The sequence below is a fragment of the Corapipo altera genome, unplaced genomic scaffold, assembly GCF_003945725.1.
Source record: "Corapipo altera isolate COAL_440 unplaced genomic scaffold, ASM394572v1 22b, whole genome shotgun sequence".
Lineage (NCBI taxonomy): Eukaryota > Metazoa > Chordata > Aves > Passeriformes > Pipridae > Corapipo > Corapipo altera.
This window is the reverse complement of record NW_020884876.1, coordinates 16301387-16324939: the sequence shown is the minus strand read 5'-3', so window position 1 is coordinate 16324939 and position 23553 is coordinate 16301387. Positions and strand designations below refer to the sequence as shown.

General features: G+C 33.9%; 1 long non-coding RNA gene across 1 annotated transcript; it reads right to left on the bottom strand.

Moving 5' to 3' along the window:
• Positions 1-7750: 7750 nt before the first annotated feature.
• Positions 7751-14472, bottom strand: LOC113943914. The gene is made up of 5 exons (XR_003526502.1): positions 14384-14472; positions 11675-11836; positions 11246-11362; positions 9171-9332; positions 7751-7915 (listed from the first exon to the last, which is right to left on the bottom strand). It is a non-coding gene; the product is annotated as an uncharacterized LOC113943914 (long non-coding RNA).
• Between the last annotated feature and the right edge of the window lie 9081 nt (positions 14473-23553).

Below are 23553 nucleotides of genomic sequence, written 5' to 3'. Positions count from 1 at the left end.
GGCCTTATTCATAGAATTGCTTTCGATATGAAAGACAGAAAGAAAAAGAAAAGCACAATTGCAAAATATGTTTCATGGACAAAACAATATGGGATAATTTTCAATGTTTATTATTTTTAATTAGAAAATACTGTTTGGTCTCAGTCAGTTAACTTTTTAATTTATTTTTTTTTTAATGAACCTGTATCCTATATGAATCTTTATAATTTCCTCTGTTGTCTTTGCATTCAACTTTAAAAAAATTATTTTATTTTGTGTTATATTTTCCCCTTGGCTTACTCATGAAAGTTTGATACTGAAATTAATTTCACTCACTTGAAATGTATGCTGTTCCAGGCATTGTAGCAGCATGGAGAGAAATATGTTTTTTGAATTAGCATAGGGATAAACTAGTAAACTTAGCAATCTACTTCTAATATGCAATAAATTTTTCTCCAAGAAGCAGTCTGAAGGAAAATGCTGTTTCATACCTCACTTTGTCATTTCAACCAGAAAACTTTAATCACTGAACAAGGGCTTTAAGGCTATAACATAGGTGATACACAGTTTGCATGTAGGTATGATGATTTTACAGCTAAGAAACATTCTTTAAAAAAAATAAGCTTTGAAACATTGTATATTATCCTGTCTTTTCTCTTCTCTTCTCTTTCTTCTGTAGTATGTTTTCAATATCTCACTTCATTCTAATCTGCAGGGAAAGCAGAGTTATTCTGTTAAGAGTAGGTAATATAGACTGGAATAACAAGCAGACTGAGTAATGGTGTAAGAAAATTTAAAAATCAAATTAAGCATTCCAACCCACAGATACTTGTCATCACCTTAAGTGTCTCTGTTACTTTTGCAAAAAGGGAAAAAATCTTTAGAGGAAGGCCTTGTTCACTGAATGTTTCTTCCAGTCATGTTGAAGTGACCATGAATGCAGATTGTTGGAGTTTGCTCCAGTCCAAGCTCAACTCCTTACAAGAAATTAAATTCACACAATCAAACAAATATTTAGTTAGAAATTTTTGCAAATATTGATTTGTTTTAATTTAATTATCTATGTCATCATCATGGTTAGGCTTCATGAAAAAAGATTTGGGATATAATAATTACTATAAAGTAATATATACACTTTATACACATATAAAATAATGAATGTTTGGTTTCAAATGAAGTTCAGCACGGCTTCACCCATAGTAATAGCACCTATGTGAAACCTGTTGCAGTCTGTCATTCTGCTTTTTAGGGATGAATTTCTTTCCTTATTATTCCACATATATATCATTCTCAAGTTAAAAGCCCAGGAGGAAATTTTACAGTTTTTTTTTGGTGCATCTTTGACTTTAGAAGCATTTTTACAACAGTTTGGGAAAAATTCCACAGTAGTTAGCATTATCTCCTGGACTAAAATTTATGTTATAATTTCTTTTAAACTATAGTCTATACTTTGTTGCCCATTGATGTGTCTGATATTTTCCAAAGCATCTGTTAATAAGTAATAAAGGTAGAAAACAACATAGATTCTCAGCGTCCATGCACTACTGATTATGAGCAGATTGTAAGGCTCTCTAAAGCTGGAGGGTTCTTCCACACTGTCATGTTTGATGGTCACTGAGAGGATTATATACTTCTTAGCCCCTATACATTCAGACCTTTACGGAACCATAAGACAATAAATCCTGCAACTTGACTCTGTGTTATGTGAAACAATACTTCCATTTATTTTTATTTCACTGCTTGTTTCATATATTTTACCATGCAAATTACAATTACCATTGCAATGCTGTTGTCCTTATTCATTGCAGGATTAACACACTTTTGGCAATAAGACTTGGTAGAGAAATAGATTGGAGGCTTTAAAAGAGGAGTACGATTGGTTTTTTCTATTTCTATAAAGTTTTATATAGAGCAAAAACTATATTTGGAGATCAGAGATATTGCTTGTTTGTTATCAAGCCTTAGACAGTGCAACTGATGCCTAAAGATGTTTAGGCATTTTGTAGATTTTAATTTAGCTGAATAGTTTTCTTCACACAGTTCCTAAAGTCTTTTCTCACAGTTTGTGCAACATTCTAATGAATTTCTGTTTAACAGTATTTTCAAGGCAGGATATTTTAGCGAGGACTGTTTGAGACAAGCACCTGAACCAGAATAATAAGATATATTGCAGAAAAAAACAAGATAGAGGGCCCAGAACCCTTGGAGGGTCTCCAACAGGACAGTTCTGGAAGTGGTACCAGGACAAGAGTGGTCTTTGGGTTGGATGTACCCACTAGATATGAATAATTAGTTACAGTTATAAAAGTGTGAGAATTCTGTATGTGGGTGTGCACCTATGTACTCTATGTACCCGAAAGCTATCATTAGAGAACTGCTCTCTACCTTATCTATACTAATATTGTTTGAGATTTTTTTTCTGCCATTTTAGGCATCACAACCTGGAATTTTTAGATTATTATTCTTGTCTATAATAAAATTGATTTCTGATAGATGTTATTTGTGTCTTGAGACTTTAGGAGAATAATATTTGAATTCCTAGATGTTGTGGCAAAGATTATTAACATATTATTATTTGGACCTCTTTCTATAATTTTGCTTTTCAACAAGAATAAACATCATGAAAAAACAGCTCCAAAGTATCATATACATACAATTTGTAAGCGTAAGCTAGAGTCCTTGTTTACTATATCCACCTCAAGATGTTAAATTAAAAGTACTGGGAAATAAAGATTCTGGGTTACCATAGGGTCTTCAAGGTAATTTTTTCCCCAGAGGCAGTGCCTGTTAATATCTGAAAATATGTACAAGATGATAAACAAGTTATCATTAAAATGAAAATATTCATTGTCAGCCTGCACTGGCAAGTATCCTTGGACTTGAACCTTCCCTAACTTTTAAAGTCATTTAAACAACAAGGTTTTGCTGACTGTAACTCCAGTGCAGCATATTACATATAATTTTGAGTTAACAACCAACCACCTGTTAAAACAAACAAATATATATTCAGTCTTCTGTTTTTATACATACACTTGCATGTGTGTGTATGTGTGTATGTGACAAACCAAAAGATGATACAATTATTGATCTAAAGTTTTTTTGTGCATGGATGAATGAATTTGTTTACACACACAAGTATATTTGTCAATTTCTGTGTAAAAATGTGGATACCTGTGCCATTATTATAATAAACTCATATATTTTTAAAACATACACACAGATTTATAACAAGAAATAGAAATATTTCATTCTAAGGCAGCTCACTATCACAAATATTCTTTTATTACCCTAGGTGAAATATTATTTTGTCATGGAAAAGAGTATTTATTTGTAGTTGAAAATGATGTTTCTTTAAAAGGAATTTAACATCACTTTTTCAAAGTACAGAACAGTCTGAATGCAGGGGAGAATACTCTCATGACTTCCTCCTTTCCCCTCTAGAGCCTCCCCCCAAAATCCAAACAAAACAAAAACCCGTCATTAAATAAGCACTCAGTATAACTAAATAAAATGAAAGTGTAATGTCTGCTGTGGGATGAAAGAGCCAGTGTAATGATAGTTAAAGCATAATATGTTTAAGCCTGGGGATAAAGTGGAGTGTAGATGTGTCATTTCTTGAATAAAAATAAACTAATATTTCTGCTATACAACTGTAGCTGCAAGGTTTTTAGAAACAGGTAAGAATAAATCAGTTTTTATGTACCATCCAAGGTCTTTTATCATATTCTCTGGATGATCTTTTCTTTGGATTAAGAAGCATTTTTGCTCATAAGTGTTGTTAACTATTCCAAATGTAGGCTCTACTTTCCTAATAAAGAAATATGATTTGTGAAATATCTATGTGCATTTTTTTTTTAAATTTATTTATTTTTTTTTAAATTCACACAGGATCTAAAAACACACACAGTGGTATATCTTCTGTAACATCACTTCCTTTTTGAAAGCATTTACTCTACTCTTGTGTAACTGCGCAGCAACCAATATTTTGCATTCTCTCAAATATTCTGTATTATTACCTTTTTAGAAGGCAATAAGGACGGGGAAAACCATCGTGTCACGAAGAAAACTACTCTTATGTTATAGGTCTCATATGTGAAAGCTTAAATATGGCTGTGCCACAGATTTCCTGAGCTATTTGGAACATGTTGATGAAGAAAGTATTGTATTTATAGGTTTCCACTGAGCAGCTAGCAACCATTTCAACCTTAGAACATGGAGCTGATCACTACATTTTACAAGCAGTTATGATTTCCCCATCCCAAACTGCTAAAGAAAAGCAAAAAGCTGCCTTTTGTGAACTGTGTTAAAAGAAACTTTCATAGAAAAGTTACCCTCTGAGTAAAAGCAACTTAAATACACTTACATGTTTCTCCTGAATGAGCACAAAAGATGTGTCAGACCTTGTGAGAGAGGTAACTGTTCTTTCACTCCCTCCAAACATTCACCACTTTATCTGCTTTGACCTTTTCTAGATGAAGTGGTGATTTTCATTTACATTAAGTCTAAAGTCATGATTTTCTACTTTGTTATCTTTTTTTCAATTTAAGTGTTAGTAAAACAGGCAAAAGGACAGTATGTGTAGCCAGGTAGAATGCTTTCAGTCTGTGCTTGTACCATTTACACTATCTTATGCTACCATAATAGGCTCTGTAGAAGTCATCTCAAATGCATGAATATGAATAAAGGGAGAAATTCTAGGATGAGAAAGACAATGTTTAATCATGAAGAATGCATTCTATTTTCTAGATACATTTTAATTTTATGTTACGGAGTGAAATATTGTAGTAGAAAACTGTTAGGCATTGTGTCAAGAGAAAGAGAACAGCATGGTCCATGAAGAATGCATCAAGGAAAATTTGCAAGAAGAAAATTATATGTCAAAGTGAAATACTTTCTTTTTTTTCTTTCAAAGGGATACTTATTCTAAATAATTTTATTTTCATAGTGACATTAGCTGTTGAAAGGAAGAAATATGACTGTTAATCAGCAAGAGCTGGAAGTACAATTTTAATGCTCATAACAAATGATATTAGAGAAAACTGAAAATCTCTATGATCCAGTAATAATACTATACAACATTTAAGTATTATATACATACTTTAAAAGGACAGAAAACTGTAATTTTTCAGAGTACTTTCACTATTAAAATGCAAATTATACATTGACAACATACTTAACAGCTCTTATTTCTGTTTAGGAGACAATTGATTGTGTTTATACTGCTGAGGGGAGCTTTTCCAAATCACTGTCTATGATTTTCCTTAAGAATTGAACTAAATAAAGCATGGTAGGAATATTTTGTAAAATCTAATGATAGTCTCACATTGTAATTTGTGAACCAGGTTAGATTGTTTCTCCCCATTTATTAGTGTTATTATCGTTATGATAAAAGTTTTCCTTCTAAATTATTATGCAGCAGTCTAAAATTGTGCAGAAATGTAAACTGTAGTTCTATTTTTATAGTAATGTTTTAATTGTCCTCAAAATTTTACACTTGCCTAATTACAGAGAAAAAAACCCATGAACAGGCTAAAAGGCAATGTGCAAAGTTGGATCAAGTGGGTGAAAATATATTTACCACAACTGTCTCTGAATCCAGTTCACAGAAAACATAGACTACTTTTTTTTGCTTAATCAAGTATAGTACTTCAATTTAAATTTCATTAACTCCTCCAAACTTCCAGGAACAGTTGGTCCAAGAAGAAGCAGAAAGTAAACAAGTGAAAGTGAGCTAGTCCAAGTTATTTCAATTTCATTCACTTGATTTTCTACAAATAAACCTTATAGCTCTTTAAACACTATTACTTACAATTAGGGTGTGATCTGCATTTCATATTTGAATTTGTAAACAATAACATACATTTTCTAAGTTTACAAACATTATAGAAATTCTATGAGGCTGTGGAGCAGGCTGGAGACTTTGGCTGCTTATACATGCAGGTAGGTGAAATGTAGTATTTGGGCAATACTTGCATTTTTCCCATTGTTGTCAGGAATAAGAGCAGAGAACCACCATACTCCAGAAAATCCTCCCTCAGAGAAAGAAAATTAATAAAATACTAAAACCCCAGACAAATTCAATGGAAAGTTTAACAAAATTAACAAAAACACTGAATATACGTTACTGTGAATTTTATATGAAAATGAGACAGCCACAAACAGAATGTGTAAAGTGCAAAATGTACCCCTGGGCTGCCCTATTTCAGACCCTTTTGATGGTTTAGAAAGCAATCAATCACAAAGAGAGTCCCCTATTCACCCACCTCTTGTAAAATTGCATTCACATTGTCTGCAACTGGCAATTTACTCTCTTTTGCCTCATGAGAACTTGAGCACCTTGACTCCTAGATAGACACTAACCCTCATTCAGGCTTAGAAGGAAAAATGATGAGTTTCTCCTATTTATTATTTTCTTCTACTCCTTGACTCCTTTTGTTTTTCGTTATTTACAGCTTCTTTAGCACTGAAGTCATCCAACTAAAGAGCATTTTCTGATCTACAAGATGCAAAACATACTGCTGAGAGAGATTTATAATTTCTACTTGTTTTAGGGAATTATTCATTCTACAAAAATTAGAGCATGCTCCTATGTCTCTCTTATTACCATTGGACTATCTTAATATGCAGTGAAATATAACCCTTTGAAATATTTTTATTTTTCCAATAAATATTATCTGCAACACTTTTAACAGCAATGACAACTCAATTCAGTTTTTATTTTCCTCTATTTCTTTTTTTATAACTATACTGTCAGCCATTTTACATGGAGATTGTTCCATGAAGCAACAGAAATTTTTTATTTTTCACCATTCAACTACACCATTGTGATGAACCATGAAAGGAGGCAATTTATGCCAAATATTTACAACTCAGTGAACTTTTATAGAGAACCATTTTTAGGAATACATTGAACAAAAATTTAAAAGAGAAAACTAAAAGAATGTAGTTTATTAATTTATAGCAAAGTTACTGTTCTCAGTCTATATAGTGTTAGTTCTTTATTCATCTAGATTAGTATTGGTTTGTTGAGTTGGCTACCATTTCTTTAGTTTGTTTTGCTTTGTGGGTTTGGGTTGTTGTACTGGTGTTTTTCAACAGTGAAATTACATTCTTGCCTGAGATTCTTAGCTTTACAAAAATGTTCTTTTTTTCTGAGTCCTCCCATCACCATCATGTACTGCTATCCATTGCCTCTATGTGATGGGCTTAACCTGTAGGAAGAGAAGCTGCAAGAGCACAAAACAAGCAAAGCACTCAAAACTGTGAAGGACATGTGGGAAGGGGTTTACCAGTATAGCATTTGATAAAAGATTTATAAAGGAGCACTAGCAAGGATGCAATTTAAGAGCAAACCAAAGAAATAAAAGAGTACAGTATTAACCCTTCATTAGAAAACCTGCCCAGACATCTAAATTTTAATTCTATGATACATGTCCTAGAATACGTTTCCAGTAAGGAAGAGAATTTCAATGCTGCTGCGTGCAAAACTACCACCGTGAAATCAGGGTTACTTTAGCCAGAAGCTAAAATGAATTTGAATCACTTACTAGCTACATTTTATTAATAAAATATGACCTCCCAGTAATTCAAATCAAGCCTTGTCCAATAAGTAAAGGGTATGGTAATGTGATTTTAAGGCAACTGAAGAATTAAATAGAAACAAATCTATTAAAATACATCAAGTATCCATCAAGAAACATACAGTGTTTTAATGCATAGTAGACAACTCTGCATGCTCACTTGACCATCTTTGGTCAATCTGTATGTCAGTGTTCTCAAGCATATGTCTGTCCTCGCCTTAGGGAAAGGCTGGCTCCAACAGAGCCCTTTGGAAGGGCCACTCATTGCACCAGGAGCTGCTGAGTGCCTTCAGGGATGGAAAAATTGCTGAGCTGGCAAATGAGATCCAGCCTGAAGGCTGGAGCTCATGCAGAGGCTAAGAGGAAGCATAGAGGATGAGTCTGGCAGCAAGACCACAAAAACAGAATAAAAAGCTTCTCTGGAGCTGAGGGTAAATGATCAAATTTTGCTGCTGTTCAGTTAGAAGTTAATCGAACTGAAACACAAAAGTAAGTTGCAGTCTACAGGGATGAAATGGGCAGCACATTAACGTACTATTTCTGTTCTGTTTCTTCATTGCTTTAACTTTTTTTGAAAGTTAATAGTCTTTTATTCCAAAGTAGAAATGTAAGAAAGTTATTTTTTAATCTAAACCCTTTCGGTCCTTTTGGGGAATTTCTCTAGGAGAAAGTTTAAGGAATTCTGTCCTGCAGCAGTGGCTGAATCACTTTCATAGTTTATGTGTGCAAAGGTACAGACCAAGGCTACAGCTGCAGCAATGTGCTCACCAAAGGATTTAAAAAAAAAATCATGCTCTTTATGAAATGATGACAGTGAAGATAGAGACTATCACAATGTTTCTGTAGGGAATGTGATGCTCAGGTAAAATGACAATTTCACCTTAATATCACAGAACAAGGAGATAGAATAAAAATCAACTTACTCCTCCCACTCTTCTATTGCTTCCATCTCATTCATATTATTTCTGGATGGCTAAAATATGATTTGTAATGTTTTCCTACTCTCCATACTGGAAATAGCACTCTTAGCACTTTCACTACCCTAAAAATATATGTTTCGTAACTATCACTCTGGCATAAAAGCTACAATATTAGTCCCTTTAATACCTTACTAACTGATTTCAGCTTCTAGAACAGACAAACTTCTGTAAGTTTTTTATGCCTTTCATGTTATTTTTTAGCTTGATAACCTCACTTACTTTGGTATTGTCTATTTCCATTGATTTCCTTCTTATCCTTTTCTAGTAACTTCATTATGTTCAATGAAGTTGCCAAGCCTGCTTCCTGACTATTGTTTTTGTCCACAGTAAAATTCACTTTTATCCATCCATTTTCTGCTGTATTTTCTCATTCTCTCATCTTCTCAACAAGCACAATACCATTTTTACCTGTGTTTCCTTTCTGTGCAAAACCGGAAATAATCTAGAATTCAGTTTAACAACAAAGACATAAATAAAACCCATAAAGAAAGCCACTTGCTGCTGTGTACATCCTGGTTATTGACTTCAGTCTGCCTTTATATTTTATCACTAAAAATTCCTTCTTTTTCTCTCTGTATCCCTGCCACTTCTTGTTAGAGAATTAAGGAAAACCCTGTCTACTTTTTCTCACCTTTTGAAGAAGGGTTTTTACCTTAAACTCCTGACCTCTGCAGAGGAAAATCTCCATCTGCTTCTTTATTTCTTTTCAAATTTCCAGGAATATTCTACTCCAAGTCATCGCCAATTAAGTAGTATAGCTGAGTATCTTTTGGTATTCAACATTGCACCTTCTCTATGGAAATAAGGAAAATTTTATAATCTTGATAATTAAAATTTATCACATTAACAACCTAAATAGTTGCCATGACATAATTCTCCAATTGTCTAGTTTACTGTTTTACTGTAACAAAACTACTTTGACCATTTGTTCCTTTTGTAAAGGTCAGATTAGGTTATTATTTCCTTCTTGGTGAGTTGTGGGAAGTACTATTAATTGCCACCACACCACCATTGTTCTGTTAGGTGCAGTACAGCGAAAGATTGAACCTGCTTGTACTCTACTCTTGTTCTTAGAATAATTTATCCCCAATCAAATGGCTGTATTTTCACTCAAATTAAACATTCTCCCTGAATGACTTTTGCCATTGAAAAATCCTTGCTTCCAAATTTATAGTTGGGTGTAAACATATATAAATAGCTTTATTCAATCCAGTTAAATGTCTTCATTTCTTGATTGGCCTTTAGGCTTATGCCTTAGATTACAATATCAAGCACGGTTTTAATAAAGAGAAATTAGCCTGAATTTTGCTAAAGACAGTGATTTGGAATTGATGATAATTGAGGTAAAAGTGAAATTTAAGAAGTAAATAATTTTATTCTTTTTAAAAAGAACTAATGAACAGGGAAGTAAACAATCTTAGCTATTAGAATAGTGCTGCTAAAGTGGAGAGGTTGAGAGCCTATAGGAGATGGAGATAAAACTTTCTGCAACAGTAGTACAAATAAAAAACAGAAAGAAAAATAAGAAACAGGATAAATCATGCATACTATGATCTACCTTTTTTTTCCATTTGTTTGAGCTTAATATTTTATATACCTTCACTATAACATCTCAGGACAACTACTATAGTAAAACTTCAATTGAAACTAAATCAAGTGTAATTTGAAATTCCACAAATTTCCAGTTTCTCCTAATAGATTAAGAGCCAAGGAGAGACACAATTTTAAGTTACACAACTGAAAAAGAGAGGGAGAGAAAGTATATTCAACAATATCTCAGGTAAGGGCTGTTAAGAGAGGCAATAATTGCAGAGCAGGTAAGTGGTTCCCTCTGCTGGGAAAGATGAAGGTTCTAAACTTAAAAATAAAATAAAATAAAATAAAATAAAATAAAATAAAATAAAATAAAATAAAATTTGTCAAAGTAGAGCTAAGTTTCTATAATGGTTTTCCTAAGAGAACAAGAAATACATGCTGTGCACAAAGATAATAGGTACAAGATTATACCTTGGGCACACAGAATAAAAATAGGTACAGTTACAATAGCTGAGTTACAAATTTTAAATGATTAATTTTAAAATTTTTTGTGAAGTTTTTCTTATTCTACTCTGACTAATGGACTTCCTAATTAAAACGTACTTTTTATTAAAAAATAATGAAAGGGGAGACTTAATAGAGAAAATTGGTAGCATAGAGGTGAGTCTATTAACAGCGGCCTGAATTGAAAAAAAATAAATCAACTGAGCTTAAAAAAGATTTTGAACCTGTCAGAAATCTGTCCTAGAGATCTGTCCTACTACTTTTATTTTGATGAAGTCTGGCAGCATTCATGACTGTTGTTTCAATTTAAATCTAAGTTTCAATCTAAGAGTCTTATTTTTCTATAGGTTCCATTATATGAAAAACTAATTATCACTCTGTGATGTTAAAAACCTATTTACTTCTAAGTGTATGGAGTTTCCTCTGCAGTTTAAAGTGTACTACTGAGTCAGTATTGAACCTTGGGGACAACATTGGTGACAGGCCTCCAACTAGGCCCTGTGCCACTGATTATGACCCACTGGGACCTGCTGTTCAGCCAGTTCCCAATTTAAATTTTTTAGGGTTGTGTGAATACCATACACTTTCATGTCCCTGAAGGCTTAGAGATATTTGGTTGCACCTCTGATCTCCACATTCCCAATTAGCCAGTGTTGTTGTGGTTACCTTGTGATATCTTCCATCAAAATCAGGTCTTGAATTTAATTCCATGGAAGTGTTCCAGGCATTGCTTTTTTCCCCAGACAAATGTTTCTAGTTTTTATTAATTTTTTGCTCTTTAAACTGCAGAAACAATGGATGAACAATTATAAGCATTTTACAGAAACAGTAAAGACGTAAAGCATACCTAAATTATTTTCATATGAACATTGTGACATTACAATTTTCCTTTATACTATATTTTTTTTTTAATTTTGCCTGAGAGCATAAACACCTCTGTTATTCTGGTACTGGCTGTTTTTTAAATCTCATCCACTAAAGCAGTAAAATCATTTAAAATCAGATCTGTTGAGTGGAAAATATGTTGTGGATTTTTTTTTAACGTAAAACCCAGAGTATGAAAAATGGAAAGAAAACCTTGAAATGACTGCTTACCACAAAAATGCTTCCTATCTTAATTCACTGGTCCTCTGCTGTCTCCAGGCCCACTTTGAGTCCCTTTGGGATTTTGGACTTGTAGACTGCAGTGAATTTCTGAAGTTATGCTTGTTTGTAACATAGGTTGGTTTCTTTTCTCAGTTATAAGGAACACGATTACTTTTAGAGAGAAAAAAAAGAAACCTTTTACAGTATTTGAGTTCAACAACCCATTACAGAGTGAAGGGATCAGAGCTTTTGCTTTGGTGGATGTTACTACATTCTCACATTTTATAGCAAGTGCATCAACTGGTGAACACCTCTGGTGAAGACTGAATGGAATAAAGACAGATATGCTGAGGACAGAAAATGTAGAAATAAATTTATTCACTTTATATTAGAAGGGTTGGAGTTTTTAAGAAAATAGCAAACTGATCTAAAGTCCTGAGTCAGTGTCCACTCACTCCAGTGCTGCCCTGTTATTTATGTTCATATAAACTAACCTGAAAAAAACCAGGATCCAAAATCATCCTGTGCCAAAAAGTAATTCAATAGGCAACTTAATTAAAAAATAGTTGTATAAAAGGATTTGAAACAGAAAATACACAAGATGAAAACAAAAGTTCTATTATTTTATGTGTGGATTTGGAGCACTAGGAACCAAGCTTATGAGAGGGAAAAAAACCACGGAAAAATCTTTCAGGTATGGATTACTGGTTCAGAAACACACCTTTAAAAACTCCAAATCCCGTGGTACGATTAATTATTCTGTAGTTCACCATGAAGTGTTTTTAGCTACTTTAACATACACAGAAGATTGCTGCCTTCTCTACTGAGCACTGCAAGAAGATGAAGATTATGAAAAGTTTCTGAAACACATAATTCTTGAAATACTTGAAGTTAGCAATCATTGCTTTTACTATGCTACTTGGATTTCCGGACCCAGATTAACCTTTTATATCCATTACTCCATGACATTAGGTGTCTCCTTCCATGACATTATAAATCTAGAAGCAGCTCATCTTCCCTTTGCCTTTAATACCTGTAGTTTTATGAAGACGAATAGGATCATTAGGAGGGAATTTGTAATTTTCATTCACAGACTAGCATGGTTATCATGAAAGGTCTCCTTTACAAATAAGAAATTCTTTATAGCCCTTCCCTAAATTCCACAAATATACAGACCACTCTTCTACACAGTTCAATCCAAAGAGTACATCTTAAATTCACAGAAAATCCACAAATGATTTTTCAATTTTTTTTCTTTTCTTTTAAACTCTCAGCCTGAATCTTGGCCTAAGGACCTTTTTCCTTTAAAATGGTCTTAAGAAAACAGATTTTTCCAGGAACTGGTATGGAACCAGACACAACTATTTCTGTAAAATGCTACTGGACCAGGAAATATTTATTTATTTATAATGGTAGAATAGTTGTTCTGGAATCTATGGCAATTATCTTGTCAATTGCATTTATTTAATTATTTTTAAAAATGCAAGTAAATCTGTCTTATAAAGAGTAAAAGTACTTGTCTAATATGAATAAAACGTAAGAAAATCAGTGGAACTGAATAGTACTTGAAGTGAGGCATGTATGGAAGTTCACATTGCTTGGCTTGTATCAAAATGAGGAAAAAAAATCTCATTATGGTGATTATCATGTAATGTAAAACTATCATTAATTGATGGGATACAAGTTTGAATATGTATGTAATACCATACATATGGTATGTACTTGCACCATATGGTGCAAGTATTTATCAGTGTTTTGAATGTACCATGAAGACTGATAATTAGAAAAATAAGGTTGTTAGGTACAATAAATTTAAAATAAATACTTAATTCTAACCTCTAACAATTACACTCAGAAATCACAGTTGCAAAGTCTTTACTGATTATATTATCAGAAAAATTTCATGAGTCCTGAAAATATTCTCTGCTAGCTTCCTAATATTTACTGTTACTTTTATTTTAAAATATCTTACACACCAAGAAACATACAAGATTCCCTGTAAAACCTGAATAAATGATCTTTTCACAAGGCCCACTCCATTAGCCATGCATTCTACAGTGTTGTAAGAATTGATCCACTATACAGAACTAATATAAATGGCTATTTAACAGGAAGAAGATACTTTGAAAGATTTGTAATAGAACTGGCAATGAATCTCTTTTGTTGAATAGAAGCAAGATACATCTCTTAGATTTTAATATAAGGTGCAGATTACAATAGTAATTGCATATGTGGCATGGCAAGGATCCCACGTACAATCCTATTATTACCTTGACAATAAGTCATTAGCAGTTCAAAGAGAATTCAAAAAATGACATTAAGCCAAAATATGAAAGCTACTTTAGAAACTGGAAAAAGGAAGACACATATACTACAGCTAAAATAGAAATTAAAAAGTAATGGTTTAGGACAATAACATACTGTTATTGAAGGAAGTAAATCTTTCATTGCTTAAGGCAAGGAAGAGATTAAGAGGACCATGTGAGTAGGAAGAGTGACTAGGGCCCAGGAGAGGAGAAAAAAAGAAAAGTAAAATAAAAGAAAGAAAATAAACTAAACATATGGTCATGCAAGATATTTAGCTTTGAAACAATCTCTTAAGGAAATCAGAAGAAATTATATCATTTGAGACCTTTAATTAATACACTTTGATGAAAGCACTAGAAAATGCATTGCTTCTGCCCCCCTCCCCTCAAATGCAACTGGAAGCAAGCTGACCTGCTTTTCTTTCTCCAGCAGCTATTATTTTGCACTGGTAAAATATCCCAAGGCCTAGTAATAATATCAAAACTACTAGGTTGGAGAAATTAGCTGAAAAAAAGAGAGAGAATAGTATATTACAAGAAAATGTTACTAGCAGATTACCTTAGATACCTATTGCATCCATCAACAACGTTTCAGGCAAAAGTAAATCCTGCCAGTATTTCAGACAAACAGGTTTGCTGTTTCGGTAATTATCAGAAAGCAATAGAGACACTGAAAAGAGGGACAATTCCTACAAAATACTGTTATTTTTGAGCTATTTGCAGCCTGAAGCTTAGAGGACTAAGCACAATGAATACATGCTGAGTACTTAACTACATTTTGTATCCTTTTGTAAGTAGTCTCTATTGGTATATTGTAATGCATGTTGTTCACCGAATCACAGAAATGAGTCAAAGGTGACTATTCTCACAAACTCCAAAGGACAAAAAATACACATGAAGCAGAACTTAGCTTCTCAAACCTCTCAAGTTGTACCTGCAATCAGCATACCACCAAGAAAACCAACTTAGAGCAGCAGGAACAGGTGTATTTAGCAGCAACATAGATTCATTGTTAAATAGAAAATTTTCATGAATGTTTTCCCAACTTAGCTGTCATTACTATCAATTACAGCAGCTGTTTACATAGAAAAGCGATAGCAGGAAAATATTTTTGTCTGCCTTAGTGGATACATCAATCAGAGACAGCAGAGCTCACACTGTATGATGTGTCAAGACTTCCTCGTGTACCAGCTTGCCTAATGTCAACTGTTGCCACATGATTGTTTGAGAACTATTACCGTAGAAAAAAATGCTCTTCTCTAGTCAAAATTTCTTGATATCTTTTCTCTTTTAGCACTGATTTTCAGTTACATCTCCTGCTAGTATTTTAGTAACATTGTTTTAGTTGAACCACAACCAGTCACAGCATCAGTGTGATCTGACTGCTAATTTCAGATCTGTTACACTTCATTAGTTCTTCCCTATTCTAAATTGCCTTCATTTATGAAAAAGAATATTTCATATAATTTTATTTATTTTAAATGTTCTTATCTCTCCACAGTATCATGGCAATGTTGCCTGTTGTTGCAGAGACGGTCTCTCTTTACTAAACTTCGGGGTGACAAGAGTTGTTCCTGATTTATGAGGGTTGAGTATGCAAAAAATTTGTGGTCCTCTGTTACGTGATGTTATGTCCAGGCAACAGTAATGAAGGCAGTTAAGAGATAAAAGGGGAATCTAGAATAAGCTTACACTGATACTAGACATTTTTACATGATTTTTTTGTCACTTGGTTTGTTCATTTATGATATTTCACTGTAATTGTCTAATTATTCCTGTACAGAGGTCCTTCTATCTTCTTTTCAATTGCCTCCATTAAAACTCAATTTCCATTTTGTGATCAATTTCTATTTTGACTCAATGTCTCTTTCGATGTTTAAAAAACCCCCAAAATTCAGGAGGTATTTATAAAGCTCCATGTACATCAGTAGGGATTTTTCCCTGAGAAAGATCATCACTGAAAGGAGATAAACTAAACTTATTTTTAAAGTCACACAGAACTGAGATCTTGGTCTTTTAAATAAGACAGTTCTTTGCAAGTAAGGGAATAAGGCACAAGGTTATGCGTTAACACCTACTGCATTTCAACTTAGATTAAGACAAGACATAGCAGGAGGTATTCAATTAAAAATATGTTATCAGCTGTGAAATTTTATTTTTTCTTAAATAATAAGAGAGAAATCTCTGAAATCAATAACAATTTTCTAGGCCTCAAATTATATTATCATATCTGCATAGAGCAAAGAATGAAAAAGGGAGTATATGACCACGAGAAATAGTTATCCAGGACTATACATTTTCATAGACAACAACAGTATTTGAATGTGCTGAAGCTGGAGAATGATGAATTCCAGAATTCTGGACTTCTGAGGGGTAGTATATATAAAGACTTTGAGATGTACTAGAAACACAGTTGGTTAGAAGTGAATTGATGCACAGGACTTGAAGCCAGGGAAAAGTATTAAGTAAAGCTTAATATTGCAAGATCAGGTGACAGTATATCTTGTTAGATCAACATTTTGTGCCTGAATGCTGCATGATGTATTTTTGCACTTGAGAATTAGTATCTAAATAAAATGGGAGTGCTTTCCATTTGTGTCAAAAAATGGCATATAACAGCAACCTTATGCAAGATTTCTTCCCAGGAAGACATCTCCAATTATGGGATACTTGCTCTTACAATATCCATCTGGGCAAAACATAAACTTGGGGAATAGATTTTGTAAACTCTCATTGTGTTAGTAATTAGTTAAATAGTTGATTATGTAAATTAGTTGATATTACAGTGAATATTTGAGTTAGAATTTTTTTGCTTGAAATTTAATTCTACTTTGCAAATCTCTTGAAATCACTAGTTTGCAAGTCATTTGAAAGAGAAACATTTACAAAAAACACCAGGTGTAAATGAGGAGTACTTTTTTAACTGGCCAACTACTAAGGAAAGTAAGAATCTTATCAACAGGTAAAAACAGCAAATAAAAATATTAGTGTAATAAAAACTATTTTTCATGTAAAAAAATAGGTATTAGGATTTAAAAAACATTGATATAAAATATTTTCAAGTTTTATGTTTCCCTTCAAATCTAAATCAATAATATTTTTTCTCTATCTTTATTGTTTTGCCCTAGTGAGGTTCTATGATAGCCTCAAGAGACTCAAAATAGAATGTGCTCTCCTGCAGGTTATACAACTTGTTAGTCTCTTTTCTTCATAGAAGTTTTTTTCCTGCACAAAGTAAACCCCAAAGCTATTTCTAACCTCATTTAATCCTTTCAATACCTTGATAACCTGCCCTGCAGTATTTTATCTTTATCACAGTCATGAAAGAAAGTGCTTTGGTCTGCAACTTTTCACGAGAACAAAATTGCACCTCAGACTTGTGGTATAAGACATGCCACTGTAATGTGTGAACCATGAATTATTGAAAAAGTAAAGGAATCCTGAAACAGAATCACTTTTCCAAAGGCAAAACTTCAGTCCAGGTTTGCAGGTTGGGTACCCTAAACATCAAAGCCAGCCAAAACATGACCTGCAGGGAGATGAGTCAGGATATCTCAGGTCACTTCCTCACAATCAAGATTTGTATTGAGTCCAAGTGTAACATGAATTTTTCACTGAGATAACAAAACACATAGTTGCACATCCATGCTCAATACCTTTAAATAACTCTTCCTCTCTTACCCCCATCCAGCTATGGTCCAAGCTAATGATACAATAGGTGGAAAAAAACTCCATCAAAAAATACTCCCCCCCTAAAAAAAGTACACAAAATTCCACACCCCTTCCTACCCTCACACCCACTGTGAGAAAGACCTCCTAGAGTTTTGACCCTACAGTTTTGAAATATTAAGATTAGTAGGTAAACTTAGAGTATTTAGTAGACATATAATATATAGCCAAATCCAGTGGATTGAAGGATGCAGGTGGTCTATCCCCTCCTGAGCTGACTGAGAGGATCTGCTCCAGTTCCATTTCCAGGTCTTACCAGGAATGAAGCTGAACACTAATCTCTCATGGGTACACAAAAGGTCTGTGCAAACACAACTGCTTACAAACAGACCAATAGACAGGAGAAAAGTATTGGCACAGACACCCACTTAAAAAGAGACTGCATGAATAATCACTCAATCCTTTTTCAGATTTCTTGGGGAAAAAACCCTTCTCAGATCCCATCAGTGTTTGACTCCCAGGTTCTCCATCTCTCTGGGGTCCTACTATCAGATCTAGTTTCCAGCTAGCCACCTCCAAGACCCTCGGTCTCCCCGCTAACCATCATCCAGACTTCTCCTGGTTGCGAGATAGATTGCCTTGAATTTTGCTACTGAGTCACACATGCAGAATAGAGAGCACATTCAGATAATGGTTAAAAAGGGAGGTTAACCACGAAATGAGAGGTGATGGTCAGTTGCAGGGTTGGTGAGACAAGCACAGTGACCAAGAGCCTGCTTACACATTCCCAGCCTCTTTTATGCCCCTTTCCCCTCATTGCTCTGCATTTGTTCCATCCCAGTTCACTCCTATCTCTTCACTTTGAAGCTTTTTTTTCTCTACTTAAACATCCAATAATAATTTCTGTACAGTCTTCAAATTCTTCAAAACCAGAGTGCCCCTCTCCACCCCTCTCCAAGTTTCCACTAGTATGTCCTGCCCACCTTTATGCAGTCATCCCCTTAGTTTGTGCAGCAGTCCTCTGTGGAAGCACCACAGTAGGTTTTCCAACAGGGATAAAGGCTTAGCTGTTTGGGATAAAGACTGAGATCTATCAATCTTGCTAGTTTTAGTACTTGATTCAGAGAGGCTGAGATTCCCAACTCATTACTGCTTCTCTGATCACTGCTTTCTCTTTGTGTCTGTTTTGAACAGCCATTAGTAAGGTATCCTTTGTTTTGTCAGTATTTCTCCAGAACAGAGAACAGAGTGCAGGTAGCCTAATTTCATGGTTTTCTTTCTTTTTAAAGTCCCTTGCATTTTATATAGTGAGGTTTAAAACCAAACTCCCTCAGACTGCATGATTGATTCATATCTATATACCACTGGAAGGTTACAAACAGTAGTGAATTAGTGACAGAAAGAGGTATATAACTCAAGATATTATGTAAACGAAAGTATGAGGGACTTGAAAGACTTCAAAAATCTATTTAAGTAGAAACAACCTGACAAAACTATTGGTAATACTTAGAAAAATAGTGCTTATTTAATAAATTCAAAATCAGCAACACTTTCTCGAGATGGTTGTAATTTCAAATTTGCTATAGTAACTAACAGAAAATTTGATACAAATACTATATCACAGATAACACAGTGTGCAAACAATCAATGTGAAGGGATTGTCCTCCTCTTTAAAATTTTAAGCATCTTTTTCACTAGATGTCATGCTCCTGAGCTAGAGATTATGAACTAACTACAGATTTATTAACATAGAAACATATTTGTAACTAATACAAGAAAGTAAGCTGAAAAAAAAAAAGGAAAACTAGTTAAGTGCTAATTCAGGTGGAAGATATTAAAGGGTTTTATACATTTGATCTAAACCCCAAAGTTTGGAATGAGAGAGAGAAAGAAAATGGTACTAAAGTGAAATCAAATATGGTTTTTTTCTATAGATTTTTTTTTACTTCTACTTTGAGATGGACTTTTTTATATATTCTTTCACCCAACCATAAAGATAACTGCTCCTAATGCTTTTTAAGAATGAGCAATCAGTGCCCTTTCAAAAAAAAAAAAAAAAAAACCAAAAGAAAAAAAAAAGGAAACCTCTTACAAATGCCATATAAATTCTAGTTTCTCCTTTCCCCCCCAACATTTGAATCTTGAATTTTTATTATTTTTTTCTGAAAGAAAAAAAGCATCTTCTTTTTAAAACTTACTGTAACAGTGTCTGTTTGGGTTTTTTCAAGTGTAACAGTAATTTTATCAGTAATTTTATCATTTTTTTAATAGTGATTCTTGTTTATCAGGCTCATTGCCTGAAGTGCTTTGCGAATTACCAAGGTGAACCTTGGAAATGCCAAGAGAGTGTCTATACTTGACTTGAACTACTATTGAGATTGGCTTCCAGCTCTAAAACGACAGAAAATTTAGGGGTTTAGGTAATATCTTAAAAATTGAAACTGTCTGTATTACCTGTATGAAGTAACATGGTAAGATAGGACTAGATCATAAAATACATACCAATTCAGAACATACATACATGTGTATACTGTGCTTTAATCGCGGTGTTCCTGCTGAACTTCTGTGGAATTCTAATAATTTGGTTACAGAAAAAAATGGATTTAGTTAAGTGGCTATAACAAGTTATTTATAAGCTTGTGCTTTTCAAAACAAGTATTTCTGACATGTTTGGGCTTTGTTTACACTTCTACTTTGCAGAGAGTCATTTTGACTTCTTTTATGCCAGAACACCCTTAATCCACAGCCAAAATGTTTCTGTGTGTTATTTAGCTTGTGCAAATGATTTTCTGGCCCTAACGAAAAGCAGTTTCACTGAGATGTGGGATGTTTTCCACCACTGAACTTAATGTGAATGCATTCCTGAGGCATACTTTCTGCCAAGGTTCTTTTGCCAGTACCCTGCATCTTTTTGGACTTCTATGGTCCAGTATGGTCATTCTTTGCTTCTTTTAGGCTATGCCTGATACAAGAGTGCTCCAAGCTTCACTCCACGATGTCAATTACTCACTTGGCATATAAGCTTGTTTCTGCAAGCACGCACATCTTCTAGAGCATAAGAGAGGCATATTTGGTACTAATCTGTTGCTCCTGATCCATGTTCCCTTCCTGTTTTGCATCCTTCTCCATTTATCTATCTAGACTACCTCAAGAAATTGAAAGCTATACAGAAGTGGAATTTGTAAATCAGAACAAAAAGTGTAACAATTTGTATGGAGACTACATTCATGATAAAACAGTATGTTCTCTTCTCTTACTGTCTTTCTTTCTAGATCTCTGTTGCTGAGACTAGCACAAAGATACCGTCAGTCAGTGAATGCCAGCTCATCCATGTAAGAATGAAAGGAAAATATAATTTTAAATAATTTTGTCTATATCTGGAAGAAGAGATGAAAATAAAAGAAAGAACAGAAAATTTACAAAGAGCTGTGTTTTTGAAGGAGATGCAAATACTCTAGGTGAGCATGGTGAACTCTTCCAGTATGGTATTGCCTGCTACTATCTCCAACTTAAAATGTCTTAAGATTATTTTTATAAGACTTCCATCAAAAGATGTGGAAGTGAAAAAAATACTGTCTTTAAGGTATGTGCTTTCCTTCAGTAACTACTTCCCAAATGCATGAAAATTTAGAATTCTTATCCTCAAATTCCATCTCTAAAATTATATTTGTGTTTACATCTTTTTCTTAAGCTGGTTTAAAGGTTTTATTTTTAGCTGATGATGACTAACTACCTAAAAGAATCATAGGTTCTGTCATGCTGAAGAGATCTCTCATGTAGATGCCATACTGTTTTTGTGAATACAGCATGGACAGTGCCTTCAGATGCTGTGAAATCCTGACAGCATTTGTTGGCCCAAGTGCTCAGGATTATTTTCACCCATGAAGCACAGTTTGGTACCTCGACTTCATTGTTGTTGCATACAGAAGTTACTTCAAAGAAGATAAAAGAGAAAGGTTTGCTCAAAACAAGCCTGTCTTCCCGTCTGCACAACCATGGACGTATTTCAACCGAATTAAAAGAGATCAGGTACAGTTGTAGTAACATAACACCATTGTTCAGTCCCTCACAAGTCTTTTGCTTTGAAGCTGATCCCAGGTCACAGAGTGAGAGGGGAAGGAAGAGAAATCAGAGGAAACAGGGAAATTATCCAATATGATAAAGAACTTTGTAAAAGAGTGGTTAAAAACTCTTTTAGGGATACTTGATCAGTATTGAGTCCTTCCTTTAAAGTGCAAAGTATTTAAAAAACAGTACAACGTAACAGCAACAGAATATGATGCGTATAAATGACATGACTGTAGGTATGCAAAGTGTATACCAAAATAAAATATTAAATGCGGCCTTTGGGAGAATACCTTAATCAATAAACATTTGCAGAAAAACTTTAAGAAGTCCCTTAAAATACACATATACCACCATACATTTTCTCAGATCAAAATTGTTTTCAACACTTGCAATAGCCTTCATATCAATTATTAGTAGTGATTATGGATTTTTCATGTGGAGTGTTAAACACCATGCTTTTAAAAGTCAGATCTCAAGGTTAAGCCAATCAGGGAACAGTTTGCTCACATATAGTTCTCAAACTCTAAAAAAATAAAATAAATTGCAGAAAATACTTTTAGGACAGTCACTAATAACTAATACGAAGAGAGACATTATATTTGCACTGGTTTTCATCTGCAGTACATTTTTTCTGGTTTGCAGTTTGCTGGGGTTTGTTTCTTTCTTTTAAAACTGATGCACATGTTCATTGACAACAAGAAAAGTATAGAAGCAATCCTTTTGTCCTGAAGTATTAAATCAATCCTATGATCTTATAGAATCTTTTCACTATCTGCACTTCTATCACTATGTCAATTCTCAGGAGATATTTGTGAAATATACCTGACTGATCTTTTTCCCTAAGTTTTATTTTAGTTCCCAGAAATCTGGTGTACTGCTAACAATGCTAACAAAAATTCTGTTACCAGACTTCTCCACTTGCATTAGCACTTTGCAAGTCTTCTAGCACTGATCAAGGAAGAAGAACTAATTTAGTTCAAATCATGATTATAACATGATTTGTTATACATTATTGCATCCCTGATCTGAATGCCATGAATTTTACCAAATAGAGTTATGAGGATAACATTTCTGGGCTTCAAGCTTTCCCTATTTGTTTTCTTTCCTTTTCTAAAAGTAAATAGACAATTCTACTAAATGCTTTGCTGAACTCATAAATGAAGCTTTATGGTCCACATAACCATTTAGAAAAGTGAATAATTTTATTTAAAAGAGAGGAACCCCAACAAAAACTATTATGTTCATTTCAGTGTGGTTTTACGTCTTATATTTAACTGCAGCATCAAACTCAGCTGAAACAGTCAGAGAGGATAACAAGAGCTTGCTACTGATTATTCCTCTCACAGTAATATCTAGCATATGAAATCAATGGCCAGGACTCCACAATGCTAATCTAACTATACCAATGGCAACAGTGGTATTTCTTCCATTTTAATAGACAGCTTTGCTGAAGACAACAGGGCTACCTCCATATGGAAAAACATCACTGTCACATAAGATATTGTGTAGTTTCATTAACTGTCAAGAGACTTATGCCCCTACTTATGCTCATTCTGTCTCTTTTTGTTATGAGTAATCATTTGACAGACAGATTACATAAATATGAGACAGCATTGACAACTGACTTTCCTGGTGTGACAGGCTGCATGTTACGCATACATAATTACTATGGACTTGTCAAAGGGAGAAACAACTGTGGACTATAGATAGTGCACTGCTAATGATGCATCTCATCTGAACGAATGGACAGGTTAGGTAGGCTACATGTGCTTGCCAAATATCTATCCTTCAGACAATTAATACAAGATGTTCAGGAAACAGATGGCCAGGCATCTAAAAGTCAAA